Below are 10,584 nucleotides of genomic sequence, written 5' to 3'. Positions count from 1 at the left end.
CCATTGTATAAGCTTATATGCCCTAAAGGGCAATGCTTTCAAAAAACAAAGGAATGAATGTTTAAGATTTAAAGTTGTAGCCACTCCCAACATATGTAAGGGTTATTCTACACAAAGAGAAGGTTTTGGATGTTACATGGCAATGACTACGATGACGTACCACTTGTTTTTTAACATTGCCCATTAGGGCATATGCTATTGCAATGGTCGATGACAAGGTGCTACCTCTATAAAAAAAGTCGCCCATAATTAGCTTCAGCTAAGTGGCTCACTTCTAAATTAAGTGCCCACTTTTAGACTTCTTAAGTTACCAAGTTGTTTCCCTTCATATCGCATCCCTTTTCTCCATGCATATCTTCCTCTCCAACCTTGCCAACCTAATGTTGCCCCATCCATTGATATGATGACAAGACAATATTCTTGCAAGTAAGTTGTGTATGGGATTATGACAAACATGAGCATTAAATGTACACCAAACATACAAACCATGCGACCTACGTTGTTGCATAGTATGGTGGAGAGTTCGCACAAGTGCTCTCCAAGATTTCAAAATTATTAGGGATAGTACCCTTCTTCACTTTACTATACTTTACTGAATTGTGTTGTACTATAAGAATAAGTGAAGAAGCAGAACATGTTAGACTTACCTAGTGCATAAGTTGGGTGCATTTTCTCCTTTCATTGAAAGCTTGTCTACAATAGAAAATGTCAATGTATGTATACCCCATAGTGCAAATATTTAATAACCCATAATGTTCATTTAGAAATAGTGTGTATATCTAAAGCAAATAATATATTCATTAGCCACACTAGTGCTGGCATGCTAGAACTTTACTTTGTAAAGGTTCTCCCAAGTGTTGCAACATCATGAGACTTTTGCACAATCTCAATGTGCCTTCAAGGCAAGATTGATTTGGGTTGACCATTTTGATTTGAGGATAGTTAGCTTTTTTGTTTTGAGTTCTTGGAAAAGCAAGAGAATTTCTAAGTTGCAAATTTATATTGAAATAGTATAAGAAATCACACATTCACTATAATTGTTGTAACATGCGAGCACCTTTGTGGCCTTAAAGATGAGATCAAACACAATAGCTAGAGCTGCATGAAAGGAGCTACCTTGACTTCACCCTTTCAAAATGTATATCTTAAAAAGGCTTCATATATGTTGTAGATTGAGGTAGCTCAAGCCATGGATAATGGGCTAGGACTACTCCATTGCTTTTGCCTCATATCTCGCCATTGCTTCCCTCTCACACATGTGCCATATAAAGGGATTATTTATATATTGAATAAAAAAGGAATATGATTTATTTAGGAAAAATTTCATAGATAAGGATATTTAAAAATAGGCCTTGAATGCATATGATATAAAGGGTATACATGTAGTAACTCCTCAAGATCAAGATTGTGTTGGCGTGTCATGTTAATTGAGTCTCTCTCTCTCTCTCTCTCTCTCTCTCTCTCTCTCTCTCTCTCTCTCTCTCTCTCTCTCTCTCTCTCTCTCTCTCTCTCTCTCTCTCTCTCTCTCTCTCTCTCTCTCTCTCTCTCTCTCTCTCTCTCTCTCTCTCATATGACCTGTTTGTGGGGTGAAGACTACATATCACATAGGTGTATTAGCATGGCCATATGACGACTATTACAGGCAAGTTGACCTTTATATTGTATTATTACTCGTTTATATCTTTTTAACATCGTAAGTCTCATCGTTTGCTAATAATTTGTCTCAAAAAAGTTTACCTTCTATGTAAGCAAATTGGGAGAGATTTAATCATAATAATAATAACTAAGCATAATATCATTTATTTATTTTCTAAAATTTCCACACTCAAATTAGGAGAGGGTGAATAGCCATAACATGCTAATAATGATAGCTAAGCAAAAGATCATTGTACATTCAACAATAGTAGCATCAATATGGTTGTGCGCATATGCTAATACTTGCATACACCAATGTGATTTTTTGTGCAATGATTTGTGGCATTGTTTGTCCCATGCCAATGCATAAGATGCATGTGTCCCCCTTGGAGTATTACAACTTCAAAGCATGCTTAGTGCATGAGAGTTGAGAGAGAAAAGAGCACAATAGAGTTTAGTAGGTACAATGAATATCACCCATATTTTATGTTATGTTTAGTTACATATGACTATATAGTGTGTACTTATACAAGAGGTGCCTGCTTGGCCGATGGGCATTGACCTTTACCCTAACAACCTCTCGCTTAAAGGCCTATGTAGCTTTATAGAAGTACAAGAAGAAAGTGAAGACACTATCCAATGCACTTATCCTCAAGCATCTCCCTAATGCAGTGATACTTTACCTCAATGTGCTTTGTCTTTGCATAAAATACAAGGCATGTGCCAACTAAATGGCACTTCAACTATCAAAGTACAATATAGTCACCTCTCTTGCAATGCTTACATATCCCACTAGATGAGTAAGCCATATAGCTTCCTTGCAAGTCTCAATGGTGGCTGCAACATACTCAGCCTTAGTGGTACATAAAGTCGTATATGACTACAATCAAGAGAACCAAGAGATTGCACCATAGTAATGACAAAACCTATAGCATACCTCTTAGGGGAAACCTTTTTAGCAAGCTTTCTTAGGTGAGCTTTTTGGATCATCAAAGATTAGAGGTTTCCAAATCTTCAATAGCCAAAGTAGTACAAAGCTTGTGATTAAGACCCTACACATAAATTGATTTTGGTACCTTCCTAGCCAATTGATTTGCAAATAACCATTGCAGTAGAACACAAACCTTGGTTGTGTATGTTTGAACATACTGGTTTCCTTGCTTTAGACTCCACAAGCATTCCACCTTGAAGTACCTTGGATAATTTAAAGTACAAGCCACCCTAAATTGCTTGATGTATGCATCTAAATATCAATCAACCTTACCATAAAATTTGGGGAAAGGGACCCTAGTAGTCGTGAAAGATGAAGGTGGAATCATAACTAAAAGAGAAACCCCAAATGGAGGAATGGGCAAAAGTACCACAACAACCTAGGATTAGAAGAGTCAATGAAGTAGTTTTATTGTGAATACATGTGCATGTATACCCTAGTGAGGGAAGGATCGTTATGGTTGCCAAGAATAATTGGATATAAATGTTTCCCTAATCCACCACAAATTTGGATGCTCACATCTGACACAAAATATGCAAAGACTTAATATAGTGCACTCCTAGGAAGTAAATCCATTCATTGACCACCTTATCGACTTACTACTAGTTAAACTAGCAAAGTGAGAAGCAATGGATTAATTATGTTCAATACGAATCTATTCAATTGAATTCTTTTCCAATGGATTGATTACCTCCAATGAGGATTTCTTTGAACATGTTCTTCTCCATGGGATATAGTAATATTCTTTGTGAAGATGATGAATGGCTCCATGTATATATGCATAGACTATTGTGACCTAAATGTGATCAAGAATAAGTATATACTCCCTAGTGTTGAGGAGTTATTTGATCAACTTAAAGGAGTGTGCTATACTAGTAAGATTGACTTAAGGTCGTGTTATCATCAAGTTTGAGCATACATAGAGGATATACCCAAAACAATCTTTTCAATGTGTTTCAACCATTATGAGTTTTTGGTTATACCTTTTGGCCTAACCAATCATCATGCAAGATTCATGACACTTATGAATAGTGTCTTATGTCCATATCTAGAAAATTTGTTGTTATTTTCCTTGATGATATCCTTATAGTCATTTTGAAGAAGAACATGGGAGCATCTTTTCATAGTCTTTAAGTTGCTCAAGAAGCATAACCTTTATGTGAAGGAAAATCAATGTGATTTTTTCACAAATGATGTTTGCTAATATGGCCATATAATATTTGAAGAAGCTACTCACATAGATCTAGACAAGGTCCCAACAATAGCCTCGTTCTACAAATCTTGAGGAGTTACAAATATTCCTTGGTTTGGTAGGATTTTACAAAAAAATTATAAATGGTTATGCTAAGATAGCTATTCATATGACAAAGATACTAAAAGGTCAATATCATAATTTCTCTTAGGGTGAGAAAGAACAATGCAATTTTGATCAATTCAAAGAAGCTATCATTATTGCATCAATATTAGCTATAATGGGTCCACACAAACTATTTGTATTGGGCACTCATGCTAGTGCCACAACCATTGGAGCCATGCCACTGCAAGAGGGTAGATATGTGGCTTTGAAAGTCAAAGCTAGACAAGGCTCGTCAAAATTCTTTTGCTTATAAATATGAGTTCTATACAATTGATATATTTGAAAAGCTAGCATAATCACTTGTATGCTATTATATTTGAGTAAGCAAAGATCAAGTAGTTTCCTACCCAAAGTGATTGAAAGGGAAGAAAGTCTAGATGGGCAAAAACCCTTCAAGAGTTTAATTGAATACTACGAGCTCATGCTCTATGTGAAATGCTTGAGATTTTGTCTCTCTAAGTCAAGTGTTGAAGAGTGATTTAATTGAATACAAGATAAATGTGAGCATAACAGCCTTCGCAAATATATGAAATGTGGTTAAAAGAAGGAATCCCTCACCATAGATTGTACCCATGAAGTCTATCCTTGGTTATGGCACATTCATTGTGCCACCTCTTCTTTCCTTAGCAAGTTCACACTTAGTGACTGCATGTACATACATTGTGGTACTTTTATATTAGTCTTTTATCATGTTATAGACTTAGTTCTTTTATGTGGAAGAAGAAGAAAGAAGAAGAATAATATTTTAGCCCTATCTCTATGTGTACTCAAGTCTTCATTGCTTTTGTGTGTGTGCTCTTGGTCTCTTCACCTCTCTTATCTCGTTTGTTTTCATGGCATCAAAGCCATCCCACGGCTGGTTGCACCACAGAGCTCGATTGAAGGCTAAGATGAAGGTGCTGGAGCACGAAAGCAAGCAAGTAATCAACGAGTAAGAAGCTCTTCCACCTTAATCGATTTGCCTTAGGTTGTATACAACCATAGAAGACTCTTGAGGCTAGCAAGGATGTAGTCTCGAGTTGCAAAGAAAATTGCACATCAGCCCTTTAGGGCTACACCGTTGTGATTTTTGGAATCTGAGATAATTTCGGCCTCCATTCTAGACTTGTAAGTGGTCCTGATAATAGTTTTGGGTTGTACTGCAATTTTGATTATATCTGCCATTTACAAGTGCACAAGTTACATATTTCAAATCTGTAAGGTTTCACGTGTTTGCTAGGTTGTAGCCACAAGAGACATCAGCATACAAATTGCATATCGTAGTTATTATTATGCAGTCAATGAAAAAGGATGTTGCTGGAATTAAATTGAAGGAGATATGGCAGTGGCATCTGAAGTTCCTACACAGAATGCTACTGTAGAATAGGTAAAGGTGAAGAAAGATTAGACACATAGTAAAGTCATGTATTGGCAAACTATCAGTGCCATAGATAGCATGATGGGCCATTTGCAAGATTTTGAAACCCTTGCTATTACATTGGAAGAATTTGGCAAGGCTATTTGAAGTAACAAAGGCTAGAAAGTTGTAGCTTAAGTCAAAGTAGAACCAAGTAAAAAGAGAGAACTTGTCTATTAACCCTCAAACGAACAAGGTGAAAAAGCTAAAAAATCTAAAGTAGAAGACAAGGCCAAGGCAAAAGTGAAACAGAAGACGAAGGCATGCCAAGAAGAATCTGGAAATATAAGAAGTGTAGAAAAGTCCTAAATCAAGGAAAAAGACGCACGAGAAAAAGTGCAAGTCAATACTTTTGTAAAAAAGGCGCAGGGCATGCACCATGATTTATTTTAAGAGTGCTGGGCTCTCACCCGTGCAATTTGTAAAGGTAGATGGTGAAAGGTGAGAAGGATCGAAAGCTTGCACGCGAGCTATGGCGGGAGAGCAAGAGCAAGAAAGAGAGAGACAAGAAATGGGAACTCCAACAGTCACAATGTGTGACCGGGCCTTTCTTTATTTACTAGTCACTAAAATGAATGTAAAGAATAAAGTGACGTGACGGGCGCCCGCCACCTGCGTGTGCAGTGGCGGGTACTGTCAGTGTAGTAATACACGGGGCGGCATAACGGAGGTGCCTTTACCCCAACAACCTCCCACTTAAAGGCGAATCTACCCCAGTGAGAGAGAAAAGAAAAGAAAAAAGACAGTACAACTGTACATAGGTACAAGGGATGAGGAAAGGCAACATCTCATCCAACGTCCATCAATCTCCTGAGGAAGGCAAAGCGCTCAGTAGTGAGGCTTTTCGTGAGCAGATCTGCAGGATTCTCGTCAGTGGAGATCTTGACAAGGTCAACAAACTTGTTCTCCACGACACCACGTATGAAGTGATACCTCACCTCAATGTGTTTCGTCTTCGCAAGGAAGACCGGATTCTTAGCCAACTAAATGGCACTCATAGAATCCGAATGCAGTGTAGGTATAGCATCAATCCCAAGGTCAGCAACTAGACGGCCTAGCCATATGGCCTCCTTGCAAGCCTCAGTGGCTACAACATACTCGGCCTCAGTGGTAGACAAAGCCGTACACTTCTGAACCCTGGACATCCAAGAGACAGCACCTCCAGCACAGGTGAATACATAGCGAGAAGTGGACTTCCTACTATCTGCATGTCCTACATAATCGGAGTTAGTGTACCCCACAACCCCTGTATCCTGGCTGCCATAGCAAATACACATATTTGTTGTGCCCTTCAGGTACCTCATGATACCCTTCACGGCATCCCAATGTTTCCTGCCAGGTGTAGCCATATAGCGTGCCACAACACCAACTGCAAAGGCAATATCTGGACGAGTGGCTATCATGGCATACATAAGACTGCCCACTGCGGATGCATAGCGGATCTGGGCCATCTCGGCCCTCTGCTCATCTGTCTGCAGACAATCGGCCTGTGATACCTTCACATAAGAAGGCAATGGACAACCAATAGGCTTTACGTCCTGCATGCGGAAGCACTCAAGGACTTTATGAATATACTCCCTCTGTGACAAGTAGAGGAGTCCCTGATGCCTGTCGCGTCTAATGCGCATATCAAGTATGTGAGAGGCCTGTCCCAAATCCTTCATCTCAAAGCTCTTCTTCAGCTGAGATTTAAGAGCATCTAGCTCATCATGAGCTTTCCCTGCTATTAGCATATCATCCACACAGAGTACCAAAATAAGCAATGAACCATCACGGGCTTTCTTCGTGTAAAGACACAGATCCATAGCACTCGTGCTGTAGCCCTGTGACTGCATAAAGGCATCAAACTTATGATACCATTCCCTAGGTGCCTGCTTCAAGCCATAAAGACTTTTCTTCAACTTGCACACTAGGTGCTCCCTTCCAGGTTCTGCAAAGCCCTTAGGCTGCTCCATATAGATCTCATCATGCAAGTCTCCATGTAAGAAAGCCGTCTTGACATCCATCTGATATAGATCTAAGTCAAGCTAAGCAACCAAAGCCAAGACCAAGCGCAGGGTGGTCATCTTAACCACAGGAGAAAAGACCTCATCAAAGTCTACACCATGCTCCTGCTTAAAACCCTTTGCTACCAATCTAGCCTTGTATGCCGGCTTAGGGTGTCCAGGGGTACTTTTTAGCTTGTACACCCACTTGCATGGCAAAGCCTTCTTGCCCTTAGGCAAGGCAACCAAATCCCAAGTCTCATTCTTATGCAAGGAGTCGATCTCAGACTGCATAGCCCTCTCCCATGAGTGACTGTCACCCCTGCGCATAGCCTCATCATAAGTGAAAGGCTCTCCTGTATCTGTAACCAAAACATAATGCATAGAGGGCTGAAATCTATCAGGTGGACGTCTGTCTCTAGCAGACTGTCTCAGTGCAGGCTCTGCTGCCTGTCCAGCTGCCTGCCCGACACCCTGACCATGAGCATCTGCTGCAGCTGTAGGCTGTCCAACTGGCTGTGCAGGAGCTCTAGGCTCCTCCTGAAAGATCACTCTGTGGATCTCAACCACCTTCTCAGGCTGCCTGTGCATCTTGTCTTCATGGAAGACTACATCATGGCTGCGTACTATTTTCCATGCCTGCGGATCCCATAGGCGATAGCCCATCTCTCCTAAATCACCATAACCAAGAAAGATGAATTTAATGCTCTTTGGATCCAACTTACTCCTCTTGTCCTTGGGCACATGGCAGAATGCCTCACATCCAAAGACACGGAGATGCGCATAAGAAGGTGGCTTACCAGCCCAAACTTCCTCTGCAACCTGGAAATCCAATCCACTAGAAGGTGATCGGTTTACGACATGCACTACCGTACTAATTGCCTCAGCCCAAAAGCTCTATGGTAGGCCTGCATGGCTAAGCATAGAGCGGACACGCTCCTGAATAGTCATGTTCATGTGCTCAGCCAAACCATTCTGGGGTGGGATGTAAGGGGCGGTCAACTGATGCTTAATACCCCTGTCATCACAAAACTGCTCAAAAGCACGTGAGACATATTCTCCCCCATTGTCAGTCCTAAGGCATTTCAGCCTATACCCAGCCTGGTTCTCAACAAGAGCAAGCCAACGCTGAAAGACTGCCAAGACATCGGACTTTTGCTTTATGGGATAAGCCCACACTTTCCTAGAAAAATCATCAATGAAGGTAACAAAGTACTTCGCGCCACCCATAGACATACACGGCATGGGCCCACAAACATCTGAATGCACCAAAGCTAAGGGCTCACTCATGCATGGCCTACCCGATTTCTTATGCGTAGACCTAGTTTGCTTACCATAAAGACAATGATCACACGAGTCAAAACATGCATAGTCAAAAGGCGGAAGATACTGCAAACCAGATAACATTTTCATTCCCTTCAAAGACATATGCCCCAAACGGGCATGCCAAAGTGATACATGTGGGATAGAACCCACTGCCAAAACATGGTCTATAGAAGACCCAGATACAACAAGAGGATAGAGGCTGCCAGCCTTGGCACCTCTAGCAAGCACAAGTCTGCCTCTGTAATCTTTCAGGCAGAATCCCCAAAACAGACATGAAACCCTGCATCATCCAACTGTCCTGCAGACATAAGACTACGTGTAAGCGCAGGTACATGACGTACATCCCTAAGCAAAAAGGAACTGCCAGTGGAAAACTGCAACTGAATATCTCCACAGCCCACAATATCAAGAGACCTGTCATCTCCAAGTCTGACTGATCCAGATACAGTACGGTAAGAGTGAAACTACTCAGGTAAGGCGTCACATGGAAGGACGCACCTGAATCCAATAACCAGCACTGTGCATACATACTAGGTGTCTCAGTCAAGTGTGAGGCATCAAAAGAACTAGCTGCAAGTATGAACTCATCACCACTAGCGGAATCCTCGGTCTGCGTGACATTAATTTCCTCAATCTTGACGCTGGACTTCGTAGGTACTATGCTGCGATCAGAGGACTTCTCCTACACTTTCTCTTTCCCCTTATCCTTGCGCTTCTCATTGCACAACTCATGACACTGTGGTCTGATATGGCCCTTTTTCCCACAATGATGACAAGTGACATTAGCGTTGTGCCCACGCGACTTACTACGCGACTTTCCATGAGATTTAGACCGACCCTTCTGCGAGTCACGGCCACGGCCATGACCACGATCATTCCTATCATTCCTGCCTCTAACTGTCAAAGCATGTGAAACACGAGAGGCATCCAAGTTTTTGTGATTAACCTCTTGCAGAAGAGCACTCTCAACATCATTCAATTTCAGAGTAGCACTAGAGGCACATAGGGCAGTGCGGAATACATCCCATGACTCATTCAGAGTCCCAAGTAAGAAAAGAGGAGTTACTTCCTCTCCAAAGGTGATATCCTGCGAAGTCAAGTTCTTCAGTAGGTCCAAATGCCAGTGAATACCAACCAAGATGAGCTTATGCGTAGCTCAAATACATTCCATAGACTCAAACATGAGCTCAAAGTCGTCCCCAAATGTCAGATACATGATGGCAAATCCCAAAGCATACATCCGGTACCAATAGGTAAGTGACAAAGCATCCAAAGTAGCTTCAGCCCACTGTTATTACAGCCAAGTTTGACTGTCAAAACTGAGAAATTTTAGCCAATATTTCAGGCCAAAATCATGGCATAATCATGTGCATACATTCCCAAGGCACTAGGCATCATGTAGGCCGCATACGGGCATCAAACAAGGTAATCGGAGTAGAGTATAAGCATCAAATGCCAATGCCAAGTGTGGCTGCCCTATTTTCAGCACTGTATAACAGTAAATGACAGTCCCAAATCAGAGAATATCAGCCCCAAAGCTTCAATGCCAAGCACAAGGCCTAAAGAGGCTTTCAAAGTAGCTCAAATGCCTTCTAGAAACCATTGTTTAAGTGCTCATTTAGGAGCCAAGGCATATAGGCTGAAAACGTGATGAGTAGGCAGGTAGAAATCTGGCGCAAATTCAGCACAGGCTGTCCTAGGAAGTGGCTGCTCCATGTGGCAATGTTGGTGTGGATGGGAGGCTCAAAGAGGCCCCAAAGAGGGCATACACAAAGCCATGAATGCCCAAAGCAAAGGGCAAGGGAGATATGGAGCTTTGAAGCTTCAAATGATGGTTGCCCCTCTTCTTTCACCTGTTTAAAACTGAGAACTGAAGTAAAACCCTTCAATCTCT

The sequence above is a fragment of the Lygodium microphyllum genome, chromosome 4 (assembly GCF_053477565.2).
Source record: "Lygodium microphyllum isolate KBCC chromosome 4, Lygodium_microphyllum_v1.1.10, whole genome shotgun sequence".
Taxonomy (NCBI): Eukaryota; Viridiplantae; Streptophyta; class Polypodiopsida; order Schizaeales; family Lygodiaceae; genus Lygodium; species Lygodium microphyllum.
The sequence above is the reverse complement of the archived record's forward strand: the minus strand, read 5'-3'. Positions refer to the sequence as shown.